At 37.3% G+C, this 25,330-nt stretch overlaps 1 long non-coding RNA gene across 1 annotated transcript in view; it reads right to left on the minus strand.

Moving 5' to 3' along the window:
• LOC106499724 (uncharacterized) overlaps nt 1–25,082 on the minus strand; it is a 66,797-nt gene extending 41,715 nt beyond the window's left edge. The window contains exon 1 of the long non-coding RNA XR_001295234.2: nt 24,845–25,082. This is a non-coding gene — a long non-coding RNA (uncharacterized lncRNA). The remainder of the gene's footprint in view (nt 1–24,844) is intronic.
• Between the last annotated feature and the right edge of the window lie 248 nt (nt 25,083–25,330).

A 25,330-nucleotide genomic window follows, 5' to 3' on the forward strand; every position in this document is an offset into this window, starting at 1 on the left:
GTATCCAACTATGAAAGAAAACCTTACTTCAGTGCCTAACAATACGGATGTGAGTGTGAGAGATTTAATGGATTTTTTTTTTTTTTTTTGTGAATATGTGATAAGGAGTCTTAAGCTGTGTGAGGTAGCGATGTTTTTTCACAGTTTGCGTCTCTGCACAAACATTAAAGGGCTCATCAGTATTTTGCCTTGAAAAGTCTAGACAGGAGTTAAGAGCCCCTCCTACAGTTTGAAGAGATCCTGTTTCCCATAATTAATAACAGGAAGCAAGTAAATAAGGCTTTACTTACAAATGAAACTGCAACAGTAACATGTACCCAGAAACATTAGCTCCTAGCTGAGAAATGTAGCTGAGGTCTGTCAGTATTAGTGTACAAGAAAAGATTACTGAGCAAGCACATTAAAGCTTTGCTCAAGTCTAACTCAATTATGTGATATCAAACTAAAAAGTCCAAGAGTAAAGATAATGCATTTTAATTATTGATAGTGATTCCTGACCTTTGTTTACATCTGTATCATAGTCCAAGAACTCTTCCCTCTGTCATTATGTGAAACTCTTTGAGTTCAAAAGGAGATTTTCATGTTTATTTAAAAGCTACCAGAAGGCATTTCAGACATTTCCTGGAACAAACTGTATATATGTATTTTAGGAAGATAAGAAATGAGAGGAAATTGAGGAAAAGCTTTTAATTTTCTTTCTTTTTGAAGACAGTGTTGTCCCTTCAAAGATATCTTTCTATAAAGTAGTGTGTGGGGGGGTGTGTCTCAAGAACCCCCCCAACCCCAAATTCCTCTCGTTAGAATCATGTAAACAACAAAAGGAGAGTAATTCTCAACTCCCCTGTACCACTGTAAAACCAGAGCAGTGCTATTCATCTGACTGAGCTATTAAGATCAATTAGGTAATTCCACATTGCAGTGCTAAAAATGCAATCTCGCCCTCACCTGATGTGCTTATAACTTTGGAGGCAAAGGAGGGGCTTGTGGGGGGTGGGATGTTTTTTGTTTTCCTGGGGAGCAGCAATGACTTAATGTGATATTCAGAAGCGCTAGAAAGCAGGTTTAACTCGGCGTTTGTGCTGGAACTTAAGCCTGAGCTGGTTGAATTACAGGTTCATCATCTGACGTGTCTACTATATGATACAATTGTATGATACAGACTGTATGTTATCTTAGCGCTGACCTTGAGAAGAGCAGTGAAGGTTTCACTGATTCTTAGACATACTAGGCTGTAAATTCCTACTTTAGCTGTTTAATTTACAGTTAACTACTAGAACTAAATTGTTTTTTTCCCCTGTGGAAAACTCAACAGCAGATCCAGTAAAAATGACAAGATAGGCAAAAATAAGCCTGTTTGTGCAGCTAATATGTTTTTCCTTTTCTTCACGTTTTAGAAGATTAACAGCCGTTGCTGTACAGGAACATGGTGATGAATACTAAATAGTCAGTCCATAAGGCATTTTGGAAGGAATTCAGTAAATTCAAAGAAGATATCCCAGCACCGTAACCCGTAATTTTATTTAATTTTGCCACTATTTACTTAGTATAGTTGTAGTTAATACTATGCAAGAAACAGACTATACCCAAGTAAAAGATTTTACATTGTATTTACATTGCTGCTGCCACTATCTGGCCACGTTAAGATGTTTACTGACAGATATTCTATTATTGTTGACCGATTCAATGAGATATTTGAGCACGTATACCTAACTTTATGCATAGGCGTTTCCCATTCAACTGAATGAGATTATATATTTCCACAGTTTGTAGTTGGACTTCTGTTATTTTCTAAATGCATTTTCTCCCCAGTTAAGTACTGAGTTCTGCCACCTTTAATCATATGTATCCAGGTAGATTAACTGCTTTTAAATGAGACAACTTATGGAATATGGTGCTATTTGACACAAGTGCTTGGGTTCTTAATGGAAATAAATATCTCAAGTGTCACTTCAAATGACTATTGTAATGGGAAAAATTAAAAAAAAAAAAAAAACCTTCTTGGTTGCAGGTGCACTTTTAGGATGATTGTAAGCTGTCCCATGCAGATTTTTTTCTTACCTCAGAACTGTAATAATTGATGCAATGAAGTGGAAAAGATGTATTTTCTTTACCACAAAAAGTTACTTTACACAGCAAAACTCTGAAGAAAATTGTGCAAATTTATTGCATTTGGGGACCTTCAAAAATCAGGTATTTACATACTGCACATAATAAATCTAGGGTTAGAAAATGCTCTAATTACAGAACAAACAATTTACAAACTCCTTTAATAAAGAATTTCAGTATCTGACTTGCATGTTCCAGAGAGAATTTTCAAATTGAGCATAATCTTTGTATTCGGTTGTCGATGTGCATTTTTCATGAATAAGGAGGGAATTTTCATGGTTAGGGTGTTTCTTTTAGGAAGTAACACTTTGATTTGTGTTCTTCCAGCACTGGACTGCTTTGATTCTTCAAGCTGGAGGATTAGAGTCCAGTTCAGCACCATATTACTGGTGCTTTGGGTAGTGGCACCTGTAGATTGATTAAATCTCTATTTCAGAGAGATTAAGGAGCACAGTAAATAATAAGATGATGTAAAATAGTTTTCCATATATAGTCCTGGTTTAATCTAAAAGATGCTAATATGCAGAAAGTACAGTGCTAACAGGACTGACTACTGGTAGCAGAATTCTATTATCTGAAACCTCCAGATATGCACAGTATCCAAGTGAAGCTCTCTTGAGAACTAGTAGTTTCCAAGATATTTTCTAGTTTTATTTTATGGTAGGATTTATGGTTTATTTTATTTTAGTTTGGTTTATTGTAAGCTCTATCTTGTGCTGTAGCGTTCTTTTCCCAAAAGGATGAAGGCAGTTTTTTGTAGGATATTATCCAAAGCCCTCACTGGTAAAATAGCAAGGTTCAAAGTAATTATAGGTAACCCGATTATACCACAGCTTTTAACTATATTTCATTTTGCCCTCTAGGATTTTTAATTACTTTGTGCATATTCTTTTTTCTGTGTGTGACCTGACCTGATTCATTCCTGCCTCAACATTCTTAAATGTTTTTGATTGTCTAATTTACTTCAGGGGAAAGAGGATGTTTATTTTTGATTCAGTGATAGACTACTTATAAGAAACCTAACTAGAATAAAGTTGAAGTAAAAATGCATTTAAGTTCAACTTCAAATATTAAAGTTTTTAGTTGCATTCCAGTCTCTTATTTAAGTACTTACTTTAAGGGTTTATTTTTATAGCTCTCCATATTAGAGTGGGAATTGTTTGGAAAAAACATCTCTTTAATCCACAGAAGTTGGGAAACTCTACTTATTTCTTTTAAGCAATAACCTAGTTTTGGCACACAATTTAGAGAAGATATTCCTATTCATCCTCCTTTTAAATGAAATAATGATTGTACAGATGTCACTAGTATACAGTTATTGTGAGCATGTGAAAGTAGATTCAGGCAGGTGGAGTATGCCTTGAATTTGCCTGAAGCTTTACTTTTACTGTTGGCCTGTTCTGGGGAAGTTGGTCCTGTTGTGTGCAGGAGCTCTCCAGGCTGCCAGTAAGCAGTACAAAGAAAAAAACGTTCTGGGATACCAGCAGATAATAAAAAGTATGGATTGCCAATAGGATGGGTGAATTCAGACATTTAACTTTCAAAAGTGTTCATTTTAGGCACTTAAGTGCTTTAAACTTCTGGATTCTTGTCAGTAAAATATGGAGCAGAAGACACCTGCTAACATAAGATGACTGGTTATTTTCTGTAAAGGGGCAGACACTTAAGGCTGCATATACTTCAACAGAAAGAGCTGGCTGCTGCCAGAGTGGGGAAGGCTCCTGCCTCTCTGAAGTCTCCTCTTGTGCCGTGGGAGTGATGAGGGCGAGGGCAATGCCTGGGGGGCCCCACTGCAGGGCCACCACTGTGAAAGACAAGGGAAATGTAGGCTATGGTAGAGAGGGGAAAGAAAAAGAAAAAAGATAAAAAATAAAAAAAATAAAAATCAACATATGGGGAATGCCTGAACTAGAAGTACAGATACTGGAAGGAAAGGCTGGTTTTGTTTTATGTGCGAAGATAAGATTAAAAAGGAGAGGAGAAAAAAAAAAAGTACCTTCCTGAGACTCATTTCAACCATTGGAGACACAAACTCACCTGTACCACTGCCAGTCAGAGGAAGAAGAATGAAGCACAGTAAAGAGTTGCATCTTCTCTTGATAGCAGAGGTTTAAGGGAATACCTGCTCCTTTTATTACTTCTTGATGTCCTAGTTTAAGCTCAGGCTTACCAAATTAATGTGTGCCTTGCCTGATTTCAGTGATGTTCTTACTGTAAACACAACCACCTGTATTCCTTGGGAAAGCCAGGAGGGGGGAATATGTGATGATGAGACTGGACTCTTGTTTATTTGCCTGAAAGTTTTTATAACTACCTTGGTGTGCTTCTTTCCAGTAACGTTATTTCTCACAGATAATCTGAATATAATATGATTGGAAGATTTGCTGAGTAAGTGGGGTTTTTGTTTGTTTTTATAGTAAAGGATCTAGGGAGAAAGAATAAAGATCAAGGTTGACTTCCTCTACCACCATTTTTTTTTTTTCCTGAATGGGGGAAAAATTTCCACAATCACAAACAGCATGTTCTATTCTCTTCTGTAAGTAGCCAGCACTTTTTTCTTTTTTGGCAAGTTCTCATCCTTCACTAGCTTGTATACTTGACATAGGTGTAGTAGAAGCCTTCATTTATGATGCAGGAAGGGAGTTTTTGTTAAATAAGAAAACCATAGACTCTACACTTTTATTTTTGGCAAGCTCTGTACAGTACTTCTTCCTTGAGTAAACTTAGTATAGGAACTGGGACTGATGCAGCCAAACCTGTTTCATGAGTACATAAATCATACCATTCAACAAGAAGCTTTTTCGTAAATCATTCTCTTCACAGCATGTTGAATAATATTTTGGTGCATGCAGTTAGTCATGCTTTTTGAACAGTATGGTATATAATACCTTCATTTTACTAATTAAATTAGCATATATAAATGTTAAGATGTTAATGCTATATACCTTCAAGTTAAGACTTGAAATATTTTTCAGTGATTCTTGTCCATCTTGTTTTACTTCCAGAACTTAAATCTGTTCTTCACCTGCAATAAGGTCATAGCTGGCACGAAAGCACTACAGGGGCATGTATTGCTGTTGTATGCCAAGGCTTAGTTGGTTGAAAGAATTTGGCCTTTGGCCCTGTCCCTCCCTCACAAGTCCCTCCATAACTGTGGCACAGCAGTGTGCACCCTGACAAGCCTTACTGCTTCTGGAGGTACTACAGCCTACTGTAGTGACAGGTTGGTTTGTTAGAAAGAATTGTTAAAACCTCTTGAACAACTCTGTTTACAGAAGAAGCTGTATCTCATGGCATTTAGTGGGTTCTGATGCTAGAGAAGCTCACTGTGACTCTTACTCTCCTTTGCCCACTTCTGAACAAAACCTCTTTGGAAGTGCAAGCAGTTCTCCAAGAACTGAGACCTGCTCTGCATACTTGTTGCTGTTTGATTTGATTTGACTCTTGATAGCATTTTCATTTTTAAATATAGTATATATCTTTTCAGATTCTGATTATGCATAGGATGGCTATATAGGATGGCTAGCAGAAGTGTCCCACAAAATGTCCATTCAGTTCTATCTGTTGGTTGTTAATTATGTATAATTATGTATATTTTGGGAATATTTGCTAAAAGCAACTTTGAGGTACTTCTGGCAGATGAGATTAAACACCAAGTTACTTAATGGGAGGCCACATTGTTGTTGTTACGCCTGTATAAGGGTGGGATAAAGTAACATGACTCAGTATGTTGAATACATGGGACCACTGAATGCTAGATTCTGATTTATGAGGTCCTTCTCATACTGAAATGAATCACTGTATACCATTCATTGCTATTTTTTAACTGGGAAACTGATAAATATTTTATGACCACAGCTAAGCAGAAAACTCAATTTTTCCATCCCACAAAACTTTTTAAGTTTAAAACCAGTTCTGTTCTGCATTAAATTTCAGTGAAATTTAGATAGAATGAGGAAATCTGTCTAAAATGACACTAAAATGTTGAGATGATACTGGACAGGAAAACAATTCTGAAGATGGGAGACTTAACTATTTTGGAGTCAGTGTGTCTGTTTTTGGCAATGGATTCTCTTTTAATCTTTAGAAATGTTTCCAATGGCGTTTTCTTTAAAAATGGCACAACCTCACATGAAGTTTATCTTCATGAATCATCATTTTCCAGCTAGACAGAAACCTTGATATTCAAAGGCTGCACTGCTTGTGAATTAGGGAATCAAACATGAAGTGAAATCTTACGTTTTTGGTGAGAAGTGGCACTTGATCCTTGAGGCAAACAACTTCACTTCAACCTACATGACACATCACATTACTAACAAGTGCATCAGCAAGGCTATAAGATGAAGTGCCACTTTCTCTTAAATTAAAAGTAGGACACTTTCCCTTTTCTGAAAGCTCTATCACTTCATATAGTTGCTTTTGCAAATGAAAAATGGCAATGGTTCTGTGCAGAAGTGGTATATGAATTACAGAAAAGCAGCTTATGTTGAGCTGGGTGGCACGAGAAGATGCCAAGCCTTTTATGAGGAGAGACTGCAGGACAGTCATGCTGAGATTACAGAACCTGTAAAATTTGTTTATGCTAAGTCTCTCATTGTGAACTAGGGAGGAGGAAGAATAAAATGCATTTATGGTTGTATTTTTATTTGAGCAGGCTCAACAAATATGGTGATCTAGTAAAGACACAAGATACTTGAAGCACCTGTACAGAAAGTACAGAGATCTAGTACACAGGTTTTCTAGTTTAATTTCATATGCTTTCCTCAGTATCCTGATCTACATTACTACCTCCAGTTTTTGAGGGAGATATACAATTGTATGTGTATGATATACCATATACAATTGTCTAGATTTCTATTTTATTCTCTGCTTGGATAGTTCAACATATTGACAATTTGCTTTGCTCTACACTGGAGTGAGTAAAGGGAAAAAGTATGTCACCCCACAGCCTGGCAGTTCGGGAATGAGCAGTGTGGAGTTTCCCATCTCAGATCATTCTGAACCTGGAACAACAGGAGCCTTGATAAACCTGGGTCTCCTGCTGTCTCCACCACTAACTTGCCCTTTCCCTCCCCAAGAAGTGCTTCAGCTTTGAAAATGAAGTTTTATATAAATGCTTAAATCAATGCTAATATGCTTTGTTTATAACACATTTTAATTCTGGTGTTTATTTTGTGATTGTGTTCTAGATAGGGATAAAAGCAACTAAAAGGCTCACCCATAGAGGTAAAGAAATGAATTGAGAGAACTTGTGTTCTGTATGTAGTTTGGTATGTTGCCTTGTTATAATCATTTTTTTTGTTTTAATGTCTTTGACACAAATTTTATTTTCAGGGGTTTGAATCAGTGGAAGAAAAAAAAAATAAAGTAAGACTTACATTCCTCACTGCAATTTTTTTTTTTTAACTCTCACTCACAGAAGCTTTAGCTTATAATAATAAAGACTGGAGTTGTAATTAGCTTTTCTGGAGTATTTTTCACTCCAGCTGCACTAGACAATACTCTGACTTGTAGTTATACATACAGATATATCTACTTATTTTACTTTGCATTGCAGCATGTGCATCCCTAATTGGCAGTTTGCCGTTTATATGTGGAAAATGGGATTGTATTAACAAGAGGGAGAGACTGAGATGTTTCAAATGTCTGCAGTGCACAAATGTCTTAGTTATATTAATGAAGGGAGAAGAGTTTTAAATTTGAAGGAAGAAGAGGTTTAAATTTGAATTCAGTTATTTGGATTATAATGCACTAAGAGCCTCCATATGTCTAGCTGTAAGTTACAAATAATCAAAGCACAACTCAGACTGCCCTTGGAAGACTTTATATTAGGACAACCTTTTAGTTTCATTTAATGGTAGCTCTGTGTAGATATCCAGCAAGAGTAAATACATTCAATAAAGCCAATCATTTTTATCTTAATACTGAAACTTATATTAGAAACTGTTAAGATATCCTCTTTAATGCAGAATAAAAAAGTGGAGGCATTCTATTTTTTATGAAGTTAAACATCACAGGTATAAGTAGCAAGATACTTGTATACAATGCTCCAGAAAATAAATACTCCTTACTCTCTTCCACAACCAAAAAATTACCATTAACATCCCACATTTTCTAGCAAATCAGAAAATACCTAAGGTAGTTACAAGAGTGCTATCAGACACAGAATTACTGTGCTCTTAAATGGAGGTGATTGGCAGTCCCCTGGAGCACCTTCTGGGACCAAGTTTGTATTCTGCTAAATGCTTAAATGGAAACAACAAGGTAATTCCTAGATTTTTTTTTTTTTTTAAGTTCTATTCATCAAGGATCATACATGCTTTTTCTGTCTCTTCAATGCCATAAAAATATAAAATCTTTTAAAAGTGCTTTCAGGCAGATTCTGTTTAGGGCTTTGGTTCTGTTCTCCCTTTCTCTGTTTAGTGCATAGTGAGTACTTCTAGTAATTCAGGTGCTACAGATGATAGAGGGACTTTCTATGTTAATAATTACAGACAGAAAAGTATTGTGTATTTTGGAGACTCTGTGCCTGCCAACATAAGGAACTGTATGAGTAGTTCTGAGCGCTCTAAAGCTGTGCCTTCCTAGACAGAGTGCTTGAACTAGACAAATTCATAGGCTCTGAAGACTTTCTGAAACAGGCTGTTTGCTATAGCTTGCATAAATCTGTGCTGAATGAGTACTCAACCAGAATTATTTGAAAAGAGTTGATAGAAATATGGCCAAGTGAGCCAAACTGTTCTCTTTACTTCTGTAATACCAAGCTGGTCATCAATAAGCTTATTCACTAATATATTCATGATTTATTCATTAGAGATGATCTGAACAGTGAGTCAATATATTAAAAATCACAAAGTTTGATCATTTCTAGATCTCATGATGAAATAGGGAGTTCAGTAACTTCCCCACTGCAATCAGCTAGAGGCGACATTGTTGAATTCTTATAAACCATTTGCTTTAAGCATGATCTCTGTTAAAGAAAATCCCCAACTGATGCTGCTAAACTTCAACCCAGCATTGCTGTGAACTTATCCAGTACCTCCCACAAGTCACTGACTTCCATAAAGTGAACTGGAACACATTTTCTCCTCCTTTTCCCTTTCATTTCCAAATACAGGGGTCTGGTCCTCTAGATAGGTTTCATCAACTGAGACAACACAGAGGGCAAACAAATTTCCCAGACAACACAAACTGATATTCTAAGCATTATCATCATCAATAGCCTCTTAAATATTTCTGATTTAGATGCTGGGGCAACTCTAGCCTTCACATCTGGCTTCAAGAGAAGTATGAAAATCATGATGTCTTGTGGTTTCCCCCTTGTTTTGTAGCACCCATATTTATTTAGCTCTCTACACCATGTGAACTGCATGGTAATTAAGGTGACACTAAAGAAAGGATATATTTCAGCAGAGTTTAGAAAAAGTTGGATGTAATTTAATCATCGTTAATCAGCCTCCACCTAATCCCATTTATGTCTTTTCCCATCAGCCAAATCTGTAATGTTTTACCGTACAGCTCTGATTCTGGCTTCAGAGTTTTGAGCTAGTCACTTTTCCTGGTCTAGTTCCATTTGATTTTTAATGAGAAACGAAATCTTTTAGAAGCCTACCTCCAAAAAGTAAAATGAGTTGAGATTCTGCAATATGACTTAAATGACACAATCACATGCTTTATGTCAAGTTTCAAACATGTTTGCCTTGCTTTGTTCTCCTAAAAATATGTTTCTCTTCCAATCTCTACATCTGCTTTCCCATCCTCTTGCCCCAATGGGTAAAAGCCATTCACTTTCTCAAGTGTTCAGATGAAGCAATCTATTTTTATCTGACTGATTAAAGGATGGCTAGTAAATATTTAAATACTTTGTGGCACCTGAATCTCTCTGAATCTCTTTCAATCTGAGAATTAATTCTATTAACTTTTCATAACAAGCCATTTGTTGTATGCCTGTTTCCAGTGGGGATCCTTTAATCAGTAGAGAAAATACCTGTTAAAGTCAGTGATACAGAACCATGGGTCAATCATTATTACGAAGAAACAAATGCAAAGAAAAAATACTTGAAAAAGAAATGCTATTAATTGGTGTGTGTGTGTGGTTTGTTTTTTTTTTTTTTTTTTTTTTTTTAATTCAAGAGAAGAGACAAATGAGACATGTTCTTTCAGCATCATTGAGACAGGCTAGTACTGGCCTGTTGAAGAACATGCTTAATCACCATTGGCTTTGGAGTGAGGCTTTGTAGGTTTTGTTAATCTCAGTAAAAGGTGGAATTGCCACCTGTGGAAGGCAAAGGTGTCCAACTTCCATTTGCCTCATGGCAAATTTCAATATTCATTTTTTAAGCAATCTGGAAGTAATTTGAGGATGAAAATGAGAAGAACTCTGCTGAAGTTATGTGCAAGCCTGTCTTAATATTGCTTTTCACCACCAAGTTCAGGAAACATGTTCTTGATTTATCAGGATAGGTAACATGATGGGTAAGAATGAGTATGACACACTAGGAGTGAGTCATCTTCTGCTCATCATTCATAGAAAGATAAATCCAAGACTTTTCTGAGGTGATGGGAAATAAGCTTTTGGTATATGAAATGTTTTGACTTTTAACTAAAAGGTTGAATTCCACAGTGCCACCGTCTTTTAAAGATGAAATCCATATGGCACTATATGGAATACAATATCCATTGTTCATACTTCGTGAATGACTTGGAATATTGTGTTAACATGATGAAACCAGATGATGGGATGTTCAAACATTAAACTCCATTCAGTGCTATTCAGATGTCTTCCTGGAGGATGGGGGAGGGATTCTCCAAATAACAATTTCAGAAAAGATATTAACCGTCAAGGCTAGAGCATCTGATTCAAGTGATGAATATGCTATATCAATTATTCAGTAATTGCTTATCTGCATTTAGGTAAGCTTGATCCGATTTCAGCTCTTGGATTCAGATGTGAATGTATGATCTAATCCAAAATGTTTACCCCCCCCCCCCACACACGCTTAACTGAATAAGTAAAACAATGTAAAATTAATCTGGCAAGTACATTGGGTGATATGGGTTTTGCTTTTGTTGCTCAACTAACATCTTACAAAGGAAAAAAAAATCAGAAGGAGAGGGCAATAGAGAAAAACTAGGTAATTCAAAAGCAAGCTACATTAAAAAAATGCTAAGTAGTTAACAGTCACTCAGAGAGGTTGTATCTCTGAATTAGAATAACAAATGCTTCTAAAGTGAGCTAGCTATATGCATAGCTAGGTTTGCAGAAAATGTATATCAATCTTCTCTGTGTCTTAAAAAACAAACCAAAACAAAAACTCTTCAGTTATGCTACCTTTGACCCTTAGAGACATTTCACTACAGTGGGCTCAAAGCAGAGTGCAGAGAGACTGTAAATATGTTTAGACAGCTGGTACAGTCTGAGGCCTTCTTAAGGAAATGGAAAACAATACAGCAGGTCTTCATTCAGAAATGTGCTCGTATCATGAGGGATGCCCAGCATCTCTCAATGTAGGTAGAATGATTATTTTTTTCAGTGAATCGCATTGCTTGGCATGAAATAAAGTATGGATTTTCAAACAGAACAATTGAAAAGTAGTTCTTCTCCCCCACACTTCTCTTTCATGCTATGGTAACCTCACTTATTTCATATTTATGCAGTAAAAGAAATGTCAGCCAAATTATGTTTCTAAATTTAAAAACACTGGATGATAAATCTGTGGAAAGAAGGGTTTCACAGTTCTAGTTTTCTTCATGCTAGCCACCTCCTGTTGTAGAAAGCTAAGAAAAAAAGCAGCAGGAAGCTCACTAAGATCGTGCAGCCATAGGCTACTAGCTCCTCTCCCATAAAGACTTCAAATTTTCTTGACTTTCTCTGCTTGCTCCTAGCAATATTAGGCAGTGAATCCTGAGGGAATCCAGCAGGAAATCATTGCTGTCTGTTCTGTGTAAATCACTCAGAAGGGAAGAAAAGGAGAGGACATAGGTGCAATACATTACACAGCAGAGTGGTGCTGGAGAAGGACAGACTAGAGATCTGGCCCTTACTAAAATACAGTTTGTCACTTCAGCGGGAGTTCCCTCTGGTGATTTCAGTGGCCTTGAGGGTGTCTCAGCCTGCGCCTGCAGGTTTCAGAGCACCAGTCTCTTTCTACCAGGGGTGCTCATGTGTTTGGTGGAAAACCTGGTTGGAGTCCTAACCCCAGAGGAGGCAAGGAGGATTACCCACCCCTAAATGTCAACTGGGTTTCTCCACCCTGGTGCAGTTGCTACAGAACAACCTGCCTTGGGAACAGGTACATTACGTATCTCTCGGCAAACAGACTCAGTTATGTGACTAAGAAATATTTTCATGAACTTGATGCATATTCAGGGCTAGTTCTTGTTTCCTTTGACCTGTTTCTGTCTTAAAGTTCAGATTTTAGACTTGTATAGTGTTAAACCTGTCATTCAACAAATAACTCCTTAATTCAACTCTTTGACAAGGGGCATGAACTTCATCAGCTTTTCATGTAGCTCAGATTCTTTTCTTCGTTAACATGACCAATAGATTTTTTCATGGCAAAGATCTTAATTAAGTTACCAAAATTTTGCTACTGAGCCTGAGAAGTTCGGTGAGAATATTGGTACTAATAGGTTAGTCATGATGAATTATGACTCTCTAAATGAAGTAATGTAAACTTTAATTATTCCCTGAGCATAAATACAAAACTGGCATGGGATATTGGTTAAAGAGATCATGTTTCTTTTTCCTTTTTTTTTTTTTTTTTTTTTTGAGGACAGGATTTATAAGATTGAAATGTGAATTTAACCACAAAATAAAATAGTAAAAGTTTTTTGTTTTTTTTTTTAAAAAGTACATGAGTTGCAAATGAGGGGAGGAAAGAGGAAGCTTGGATTTTGAAACAAAATGCTGACAGATGAATCCCACAGATTGAAGTAACAATGTCTCATACTTTGACTCACTGAAATTTCATGAGACTAAATGCTCACTTTACCATATTATTCTGTGCTTTGAGGAAACTTGTCTCTAATTTTGGAAGTAGGATAAATAAAGACAGACAATTCAGATTGTAACTTGGTGATTTATTTGCTGTTTCCATTAATGAAATTGTAGATTTGAAACCCTAATCTTTCTTGGGTGAGTCTAATAAATTTATATATGTATCTCTGTGAATGAACTTCCCCATACAGAGGCACTATTTTACTTGCATTTATGCTTTTAAGTAAAAACAAAACCAAAAAAATTCCATCCTCTCTAGAGTGAGTTTTTCCATTTTCTTATGGCAAATATCAGTAGATCCAATTCTTACTTCTTGAGTGCATGCTCTTTGCATGGGAATTCAGTGATTTTGGTGCAGAGCAGAGTGGTTTAAGAAGTGGGTTGGATGGGATAGAAGAGATGGGTGAGGTGCAGCTCAGCAGCATGGGGATTGTACAGGAGAAGCTGCCTCCTTGCTAGACTTTTGTGAGCTGACGCTCTGGAGCGCATCTGAGTTCTGATCCTGACGATGCACTTCTATTCTTTTTTCTTCTATTCCATGTCTTTGATATATTATGGAGTTGTTTACTGAAAGAAAATCTCTTTAAAAGAAATGTTGAACAAGACTGAAGTATTATATAAAAATTACAGAAGGAGACACCTACTTTCTTCATCATGGCTTGTGTTAATGAATGTGGAAAAGAGCCTAAAAAAAAGCACAACTCAGATGCTTTGTTCTGATTTCCTTTCTTCAGATAAAATTTGTACTGAAGGCAATAGGAATCACTGTAAGTTAGAGGAGGAGGGACGTGTGTATTCACAGCAAAAAGCAGGTTCAATGGACAGTTTCCTATATTTTAGGTGGACTTCTTTATAGCATACCTCTGTTAGAAGGGACTGATCATTCATTATGGCAAATGAATCAAGCCATATGAATACTGTCCTATTTCTACCATGCTATTTTTGCTGCAGAATTAGTATAGAATATAACAATTGTAACAAATTGGTTTAGAATTTACAGAGAATAAGCTTTACATCACTCTTTTTACAAGCTAAGCTTTGAGAGACACATTTTTGATATTCCAGAAGAGCAGAGGACTAAATGCATTTGTATTCTTGGTTATCTAATTTTTTCTGTACTTAGAATATAAACTTGACTAATTTAAGTTTTATTTGATTGTATACTTGCAAATCACTGTCAAATCAGTCCTTTACAAACATTACAAGAACTTCATCCAGAATTGCAATCTTGAAAAAGATTCATAGATAGTATCTAGCTAAAGAAATTTTAGTTTAAAAAAGAAAAAATCATTAAAATGACCTAGAGCTCTTTACTCCTCAGGTAGGTTCAGGCTGTGTAAAGACTGTTTTTTCCACTTCAGGGGTGAATGGCAGATATTCTTGATTTCACTGCTGGCCTTTATAAAAGACAAGCTGATGCTATGGGGATGAAGTGATACCTCTGAAAGACTGCAGGCATTCCTGGAAGCACCAATGCATATTCACAAGAACTAGAAAGAGGTGACAAAATATTTGAAAAATTAGAAATTGTGCTGCAAAAAACCCTAAGGTATCAAGAATGAAACAAACCGCTTAAAAACAAAATTAAGAAGAAACACTTTTCCGGACTAAGAATTCTGAAGTTCTCCAAGTTTAGTATCCACAAGGGTGTTACCACTGATATGCAGCAACCTCAAAACTGGTGCTCCTGATGAGATACTAAGTGAACTGTGTGAAATATTACCGCATTCTGTTTATTCCAAGACCAGCTCTTTGGTGCTGTTTCCTTCACAGAAACAATGTCTGTCTGTTTTCAGTCTACAGAAGTAGTTGAATTCTCAGCTGTGCAAAAAATACAATTATGACAAGTACACTTGACCTTCAGTGAAATTAAGGACAGTACCACCTGCACTAAATATGTGCTTTGTAAATAATGTCAGGAGCAAAGAGATACAGTCTGGATAGAAATCAAATCCAGTTGCCTGGTTTACTACAATAATAACATTTCAGGTTGCTTTAATGTTTTGACTTCTAATTGTAACCTACTCTTAAACGAGGAGTGTTGATGAGTAGTTAGCAGCTGCACTGTGAACAGGAGCACTCTTTGTGCTAAGATGAAGCTGCCCAGCTCTAGAAATAGTCTGTCATGCAGTAAACAACTTTTCATTTTTTTTTCTTGATTCCCTTGTAGTCCAAATGTAACAAATGAAATAAAGAGCCATAACAGAAAGCTGCCTCAGGACATTTCCCAGAATTTTTGGATTTTTTTGACTTTGCCTAATTCTAGAATAAACTAGTATGATCATAAAGTTTTCTTATTAAAAAAAAAAAAAAAAAAAAAAAAAAAAAAAAAAAGCAAGTCCTGAACCCTTTAAAAATACCTGGAAAATGAAGTTGGCCTAATTTAATTTGCATATAGTTGTCATGGAAAACCATGAAATACTCTTTTAGAAAGATACAGTATACCACAGCCTGCTTGTCACATGTGGAAAGACACTTCAGATAAAATGTTTAACTAGTCCAGAGCAAAAAACATCTCTATCAGGAAAGTTCTCTAAATGTAAACCCTCCTCAGACTTCTTTTTACACAGTGCTTTGCAGTACCACAGTGCCTGGGAGGTGTGTTAACCTGGGTTATCTGGGCTAGAGAGTTGTGAAGAGCTGTGCTTCTCCATAAAGAATATGCTGCCACTAGCTGCCTCTCTTAAATCAATCCCATTCCTCTTTTCTTTTCCTCCACCTTAATGACCTTTTTGCAATATAGCTCAGAGAAGAATGAATGTGGGGGAAGTTGGTTAGTTGTTAAAAGCTTTAAACATCTAAACCCTAACTTCTAAATTTTTCCTAGGTATAGTTGGCTAGTATAGATCACAAAGCGCTGGAAACCTGCTTCAGTGTCCTGGACAGTTCTGTATTTCTAGTAAACTTCATGCTGTAGTCCTGCAGAGTGCATTTTAGTAAATGGTATCATAAGGTGAAAAAGCTACAGATCTTAATTGCCAGGTCCACATCTGAAGAAGCAGTCACTGTCTTGCAGCACTATGTGAACGGAGAAAATAGCTTTCTGCAGTGGCAGAACTACCACTGTAGTTTTTCTAGAAATATCATGAAATCTTTAATGGCTTCAAAAATGATGGTACTCAGCTTACACTCTTTCCCCTGGCAAAGTCCAATTGCAAGTCCTCCAAAATCTTAGTAATCTATTAATGTTAATTCATCTATGCCTTAAATTTACATGCATGTGCCATCTTTTGTATTATATGCATCACTGACAATTTCAGAATATATAGCCTCTTGTATTTATACACAGTTACTATACTCCTTTCTTATATCTGTAAATCAAAGTTGGAAGACTTTGTGCAATTTAGGTCCTTTTATCACTAGACTGTAAAACTGTTAGGGTTTTTCTTTAAAGTTTATCAGGCTGGGTATAATTAATAACAGTACAAAAAATCAATTTGTTTTTGAGGAAAAGCAGCTAAGTGCCATGGCTGTTTTGTAGCAATGAGTTCTCTTGTTTTTGTATTTCCCATTTCCATAGCAAAGAGAATTAATTTAAGAGAGATCAGTAGTGTCACTGGCATATGTTGCATACCCATGCTATAATTCACAGTGCTGGGGAATGCGCAACACTAGTTTAAACTTAATCTTGCATCTTGCTATTTAGAATTATGCAAATAACATGCTCTTTCAAAGAAGCTTTTGTTTTTATTAATTTAATGCAGTAGTGACTAATAGTGGAAAATGCATAAAATCACTGTGTGTACTTACGAAAGAAAAAATTTGCTAAGCCTCGATATTGCATGTCTCTGTGTAATGGATGTTGTTGTGTAAAGCCCTCTGTGCACTTTGCAGCATGTGAAACCTGCACAAACTTTCTAATAATGTTAAAGCACTTGCAAAAATGTTGCACCTGGAGCAGGGAGGAGTGAAGAGGGCAAAGGTCAGCATTAGGCATTAAGACACTGACTAAACAGACCTTACACTCGGTGAAAAGTCCAGACAACCCCTGCAGTGTCATCTTACAACTCTGGTTTTCTTCTTTTCAGGACATAGTAATCCATAAATACACTCAAGTCACCAGCAGCTTAGCTCTTTCCCCTCCCTCTCCCCCTTTTTAACTCTCCTTTCATTTTTGATTCTTACATAAAGATCTGAAATATTAACCCTTTCTATGTCTCTTAATCAACCTTGGGAGCTGCTTTTCTCCTTCACCGTTGTCATTCATTAGACTTCTCATCTTTTTAAATCCTCCCTTTTGCAAATTATTCTCTTAGAAAAGTGGTTTCAAACCAAACTAAATATATTGTTTGAAAACAAAAGCACAAACTCAGCATATGGATAAGATATTCTGGGAAATTATCAGATTTTTGCACAAAAAAAGGCAATTATCAGACTCTGCAAACAAGTTGAATGAATCCTTTTTCTGAAAAGTTTCTGAACTAGAAACTTAAAGTATTTCATGGGAAGTAGTGTAACATTTTTGCAACTTCTTTTGAAGTTATTTGTTTGGCTAGAAGAAACCAGTTTCAACTGGGACACTGCAAGAAAACAGTCGTCTTGTTTGTCATTGTTGCTTTCTTTAATCAGACAAAAACCACTCAAACTATTTCTCTAAATTGGAAGAATGTAGAGGTAAATCATAAAGCAGTGCTTGTACTTTTATCATATGATAAAGTCTTTCATTTTTGCATCTGCTACATTTACTAGCTGAAATCATGAGACCAAACTTTTAATCATTTTATCCAATCCCATTATCCACATCCCATGGCTTAAGGGACTGGGTAAACTGCTAATATAGTCTGGAGCCTTGACAGGAAAAATAGGCTGGTGAAATACAGCCCATTAATTGCATGTAACCTTACATATTTTGCTTACTTCCTCTTTTTATTCAGAGCCTGGCATGAGGCTCCCCCAGGAGATTTCCCTGTGGCCCCTTCCCTGCTACCCCACCCCGAGACAAGCAGCAGCCTGGCCACATTGCCATTTTCTTAATGAATTTTTATAACTCTTGAACAGCACTGACAAAAGAGAGTTGAAAGTCTGAGTGTTTCTTTCATACTGTGCATGAATATTAATACAAACATTCAGCAGAAAATTATTTTTTTTTCTCTTGCACAAAAATTGGCCCTATTTGCACATTGGGGACAAACACGTTTTTCCCCCGTTCCGTGCATGGGCATGGTGAGTCCAGTGAGTCACAAAATGGCGGCCTGACGAAATGCACTGTGAAGTCTCCTGATCGTCTTCAGGCCCTCTGGTTTCTAGTCCTGCCTCTGCCCAAGGGTTTATAACACAATCTATTTAGCTGTGAAATCAAAGGATTGTCAAAAGAAACAGAAAGGTGAACCTGCGAGCACAACTTAACCAATGCAGTGCTGCGTCTGCTAACAGAGCATTTACTTCTCATGGTTGCAAAGGCTACTGTAGAAATTAAAGACATATTTCAGCAAGATACTTAAAACATATGCTTAACTTTGAGCATGAAAGTGGTCATCTGGATGCCTTCAGGCTTTAAAAGTAAGCACGTGCTTAACTGCATTACATAAGCAGGGCCTCAGTGCACAGCGACTGAAGGTAAATATCCAGGGCTGGGGGCTGGCGCTCCTCTTCACCCCATGCAGCGTTTTAGCCTGCAGTTAGTCTCCCTGGAGCAGGCTGCTAAATAAGCCATTCCTCTATAAGAGTTGGCATTTCAGAGTTAGGCCTTGCATGGCAGCCCTTTACGCTAAACATAGCCTGTCTGTACAGATGAAGCTGTGTCTTCCGTTTATCCTAAATTCTGATGTTTTGTTGCTTGTTAGTAAAAACATAAATAAATTTGAATGTTCAACCACATGAAAAACTTAAGAAAATTCAACTAAATCTGAGTATTGTACCCCCTCAGACACAGATTTTCTATCTTGTCTAGCTAAAGAAACACCACACCAAAAATGACCTGGCTGAAAAACCAACCAACCAACCAAACTGTATTGTTCTGTCTGGAGCTTTAGCCCCTTTCTTCTCAAACATCTTAGGTGCCTCAGTACCTTCACTGTCATATCTCAGTAGAGGCCTCACAATAACCACACATTCGATGCTTGAATTCAGCTCATGTGATGTAGATGAGAAGCCAGGCAGTTAAATGATTTGCCCAAGGCTACAAAGCTGCTTGCTGGGGAGCTGAAACTAGACCTTTTAGCAAGTCTGCGGGGCCAGTCCCAAAGTCTGTGCTTTGTTTTATGTTCTCGGGCATGTTTCTTCATGCACGTGTTATTTTGACTGCATGCTTGACGTATAGCAATGGCCATGCTGCCCGCTGCATTTTCTTCTGTTTCTTTCACCTTACATCTAACAAGTGATTGGGGTTTTAATGGAAACCTGATTAAATTGAGGAAAAGGAGGCTTATCGAAACTATTTTCATAATTATTTTTTGGAAATGATTTTCCAGAGCTGCTTGATTGCTTCTTGATTCAAGCTTATAGTGATAATCTAAAACCCACTATAATGCTAAACCAAACTGTGAATGGTAGAGGGAATTTGTACTAAATGGTACAGTAAAAATAAATCTGTAGCCAAATTTTATGTTTGTGTAAAAGTGCTTGCTCTGTATTGCCTTCAACTGGTCTCTCTTTTTTTTTTTTTTTTTTTCCTTCTAAAGGATTCATTCTACTCACTTACCTAATCTGTAGATTAAGTAAACATATAGGTAGGACCTCGTGTGTCTTTTGCACACTCTACTTGCTAAATCTCAATAAATGTAGTTTTATTAGTCCACAAATGATATATTACTAAATCCAAATAAAATAGCAGGTAAGATTCTTATGATATAATCTATATGCATGTTTCTATAGGTAATATTTGTGCATGATATGTACAGTACTTACGATCTGTACTTTATACGTATATCACTTAGACACAAACAAACCTGTGATCTAAAACCCGTTTAGTGTGGGTGGGGTGTGTGTGTAAAATCTATGTAGGCAAATTATAGCAATTAAAGATTTCAGGTGTTTTAATGGTGGGTATTTTGGACAGTGAATATTTTATTTTTCTATCATTTTTAAATGCTAGCTTTCTTTTTTATTTGGGAAGTACCATATCATTTACATTTTTGACTTCATGAAAAAAGGGAAAGCAGTTCATCAAGCCTTAGTTCACCCACACCTTTCCTTTGCTTTTATTCGCTCTTTGTTTTGAAGGGTTTTCTTTCTTTTTCTTAAACATTTGGCAATGAAATGTTGCTGAGTACCTGTCTGTCTTGTGTGCGATACACACATGTATTGCTTGTTGCACGCATTTGTAGAAAAGGAACTTGGAATGATTTTTGCCTGAATGCAGCTAGATTTGCTGCTGTACAACTCATATAAATTAAATATTCTTAATTATTGTAGCTCATGCTAGAAAAGATTCGGGACAAAGGGGAGATTGATGCAGTGTGCCTTACAATGGCCCTACTGATTTCTCTACTGGCCCTTCCTCTGCACATGGTCAATTAGAATTGAAAATCCTGTGCTGATTTCAGTCGCTGGAATTTTTAAGCAGGTCAGGAAGAAAGATGTTATTGAAAGGAAAAGTCTCATCTAAATAAGAAAAGAACACGTGGCCATCTGGTCTAACTGTACCATGCCGAAAGTCATTTTGGCTCAGCCGTAGTTAGGTCTTTGCAACAGTTTGCCAAAATATCAAACAGAAATCTGTTTACATTAAAACACTCTGTGCTTTTTAACTATAAAAATGCAATGCACAACTCTCTTCCTATCTGTAATGCATGAGCTCATTTGACCTCATTACCTTAGTGAGACTGACTGCATTTCTGGTAGGCTCTCAAGTTACTTCTGCTGCATAAAGGTATCGTTGGAACAACCAATCTTTTGAAAGTTTTGGAAGTAATCCGGAGCAGTTTATTCTTATGATTGGAACTTGCACTTCTACTTGAACAGCGAAAGGCTTAAGCAAGCAGATGCAAAAGGGGAAGCGAGGGAGGGAGAGTATTTAAAAAAGAAATTAGAACTTGAAGTTTCTGTGAGTAGCACCAAGGAGTTTGCACAACCAACTGGAGGCCGTAGGCTAAGAGATCATGTGTAATAGCCATCAAACTTGTAAGGAATGGAGTCATAAATATGCATGAACTTCTACGATTGCTTTGTTTCAACATCAGCAACTATTTAGAAGTTTAAAGAAGTCACTGAAAAACACAGGTCAGAATTTTCAAATTTGGGTAAATAAACTCTTTGGGATAAAGCTAAATCACATAGCTCCAAATCTCAGGTCCCTGGGCAACAGCAGCTTGAGGCTAATGCCGTATTTGCAAAGATGCTGGGTATTTTTATCTCCTGCCTGCTTTAGTCAGAGTTCCTGAATACCCAGCACTTAAATCAAGTGACCTTACTGGGGAGAAGGGGAGGATGTTGAACTAAACGTGGATCCAAGGCCTTATATTTACATGCCCACATTTAATACTAAACTTTTTTGTGAATGAAAAAGTAATGACTAATCACAAACTGAATATATAAATTGCTGGTTGAAATATCCCTTCTATTGTAAGGTGGTGTATAAATCGCTTCCAAAGTTTAGGCAAATTGATTTGCGTAGCATTTCAGTCTTTAGGAAATGGATAAAAACATGCCTGCTTATTGTCATTCACTCAAGAAAATTAAAGTCATAGCTTCAAAATGTAGCTGCAATCATTATTTTGAAATACATTTGTGAAAGAGAAGTGACGAATTTTATTTTTCAAGCATAATATGCCAGAAAAAGTAGAAGGGGAATTAGCATATTAATACAACTGAAATTGCAAATATATCCAAGTTACAGGTATCTACTTCTCTTGTACGATCATTGTGTTGCGTTAACTACTGGTATTTCATACAAGGTATATCTAATATTCCTTCAGGAAGGTGTAAAATCACTTGTTTTAAAATTACAGGAATACAAATTTGAATAGCATTCTCAATTCTTTCCCTTCATTTCTTTGAAATACATTTTCTAGACTCTTGACTTTGCCTGTGGATATTGTTGTCACTAGATGCAACCTTTATTTGTATGTCTCTGCTGCTGTTTGCAAAGGAAGTTGTATCTGTTTCTTGGGCCTTTTCATTTTTGCTTTGTTTTCCTAAGACTAAATTTATGTGATATCTATGCTGAGTTCTTTTTTTAATAGTTCTTATTAGTAATATTAAAGAAAATCACTAAAAATATACTTTCTTTCTATTTAAAGATGTCTGGTAGTGTGACCAAAGTGTACTTTCTTAAACCTTTTCAGGGAGTAAATTAAGAACAGGATATGTGTGTGTGTATGCGCATACATAAAAACATATTTTCCTTCATGTCTTGTTCTCACAAAGTTCATATTGAAAAGGAAAAATTAATCACCATTTGTACCATACAAGAGCTTGTACAAGAAGACAATGCAATTCAAAATAATTTTTACAAATGGGTCCACACTGCATACATTTAAAAATTGAAAAAGAAATCTTTGAATCTCCCTTTCTTTCCCTTGGGTGTCTCTGTTAATCCCACCCCTGGCCTCACCAAACAGAGAGCAACTGTTTTGGGGAGTATCGCGTTCAGAAGACCAACTTTCTGGAGTGAGGACGCTCGCTCGGCCAGGCGGTGGTTCTCTGTGCGGTGGCAACCGAGGGGCCAGCTAAATATTCCCCCGCCACGCTCCCCTTCTTCACTTTGTAGATGACCTACCCACAAAGCATATGCGTACGGCAGGCTTAAAACTGCCACAAATTTATCTAGGAGGTCTTGCTAATCTCTAAAACCAAATATGTTTATTTCAGTATTTCTGCCTTTCAGATACAGGTCTCTGTACACTATCTGTATATCTTTTTTTATGCATATACAACATCTTTTATAATCTTTACATAATGTACATGAGCTACGTGGGCAGTTATCTAAGTGATGCATGAACTTAGCATAAAATATTGCATTAATTGTAAAACTAGAGCAGAAATTATTATAAAATGAGAAATAAGGGACGCCCCTAGTTACACTGTACAGAAAGTGCATGCACATATATGCATGTTTTATATAACAATGCACGTATATATTTACAAAGTTAAGTATTTCATATTATCCTAGAATTACAAAGTTGAAACCGAGCCTGGCTGACAGAAGGAGAAAAGGTTTGTGTTTAATCTTTGTGCAGCAGGGCTCAGACTGCTGTCTGATCCGCACATAGCAGAGCACGGGGCTGGCCGTGCATTGCGTGCAGGCTCCGCAATTGTGGCAGGGAAAAAAATCTGGCTGGACTCCAGGCGGGCGAGCGCAGCGCTCTGTTGATCATTATGTCTAGCCTTCAGGTGTCTCGGCTCACAGTGGGCGGTGGTTGGGGGAGGGGGAGATAACAGGAGGGCAGACAAAGAATAAAATGGTGTATTAAAAAAAAAAAAAGTGAAAATTCACATCAAATCCTCTGTCTTAAAAAATGCTTCTTTTAATGTTCCTTTCCCTGCAGTGGGAGCATGCAAACATCTGTCCAGGAAGATTTATTTAAGCCATAATTAGTAGCGTCTGGAGTCTTTCAACAATTTCTCCTTATTGCACTTATTTTTTTCTTTTTAAAAGAAGTCTGCTCATCTTTCACTCAGAAACTGTTTTCACTTCATGCTTTATTAGAGATCCAGTGCAGCTAGGACCGAGCCAGATTTCTATTGTCTTTGCTTTTTCCCCTTCTGAATGTAGTTTTCAGAATCTAACTTTTGGTAGGGGAGGGTGAGGGTGGGAAGGAGTGTGTGTGTGTATATCTTATTAAAGATCTTACGTAGATTTTAAAAAATATAAACAAAATATGAATTAGTGTTTCTTATTATACAGTTAGCCATTTGGATTCAATTTCTTTCCCGGAGAAGAAGAAGAAAAGCTCTGCTTTGTCTGTTGCTTCTGTTTGAGAACTCTCATAAATCTTGCCCAGAAAGCAACTTAGACGTAATGAGATTTGGCAAGCACAGATTTGGGAAGCAATTGCAATGTATGTTGCTATGAATATTCCCTTTTTTCTGCCCCCTCGCCCTCCTTGCCCCTGCGCCCCTCCACCCTGACCCCCTGATGCTGTGCTGTGAGCCCCACTCCCTTTCCCACCCCACCAGAGTGCATGGAAGTTGCAGCCTTGCAATAGTTAAAGTTTCTTATCAAAAAGCCTCTCTGCACGCTGAACAAGTCCAGATGTACGGCTCGTGGGTTTTTTTAGTACAGCCATAACCCTTTTCCTAACGCTGGCTCCTTGTGCTCTGCTCTGCCCCTCCCGCTGTGGAAGGGGTGGGATGGGAACCTCGAGCGGCTTCATTGTTCCAAATGTAAGAGCTATTTGCCCCAAAGTGTCTTTGCTGTCTTTCATAGCTAATTATAATAACTGTCAGATGTCTGGAAAGCCTGGGCTGTCCTCGCTGGCAGAGTTAAAGTTTGCCTTTATTTTCTCCCCTTGGGGACAGATCAGGCCTGATTAGACACAGAGTGCAAATAAAAGTGAACAACATACATGTGTACAGCTTTTTGTCTTTGTTTTTCTTCATGAACAAAGCAGCACGCTGGCTATGTCAGGGAGCGGTGTGGCATGCAGTATGTATGCAGGCACTGCCCTGAAGGATAACTCTTTTCTTTTTTTCTTTTATTGAAGCACGCAAGAAATAATTTTGAATTTGAATAGCACTTTAGATACTTGTTCATCTCATAAGAAAAAGTAACCACTAATTTGGTGCACATAGCATTTGGACAATTTTAAGGGGTTTCTTTTACAGCTAAAAATAAAAATAAATAGACCCTATACTCACAGTTTTGTCTTGCTGCGCTGCGCAGGTCGCGCTGCCTCCTTCCGCAGAGACAAGGTGGGCGGATGGCAAGGGCCACAATTCCAGGGTAGGTCAGCAGAAGCGTACAGCCGGGCTTGGCGGAGGCGCTCGGAAGTCAGCCCCTCATGCTCAGACATCCCATTGCTGCCGTGCAGGCTATACTATCTGCAGTTCTGAATTGAACTAAATGCTGCCCATGTGAAAGACAGGGGAAACACAGTCATGTGGGACACACGCACCCACTCGATTGGCTCGGCAGGCACAACTTCGGCAGTCTCGCGTTTCCACCATTGGTTAACAGTTCAAGCTGCAAGAGTCTAGGTCCTCCTAGTGAGTCCGTTTTCCCTTTATGTGTGGAAGAATGACTGTAGGATTTTACAGTGACAGGATTAGTTAAGAAAGGGGCTGGAGTCCTCCTTTGACTGAAGCTGGTGGGTGGGGATTGGAAGCTGTGCTTTTCTCAAGTCT

Source organism: Apteryx mantelli, chromosome 8 (genome assembly GCF_036417845.1).
Source record: "Apteryx mantelli isolate bAptMan1 chromosome 8, bAptMan1.hap1, whole genome shotgun sequence".
Classification (NCBI taxonomy): Eukaryota; Metazoa; Chordata; class Aves; order Apterygiformes; family Apterygidae; genus Apteryx; species Apteryx mantelli.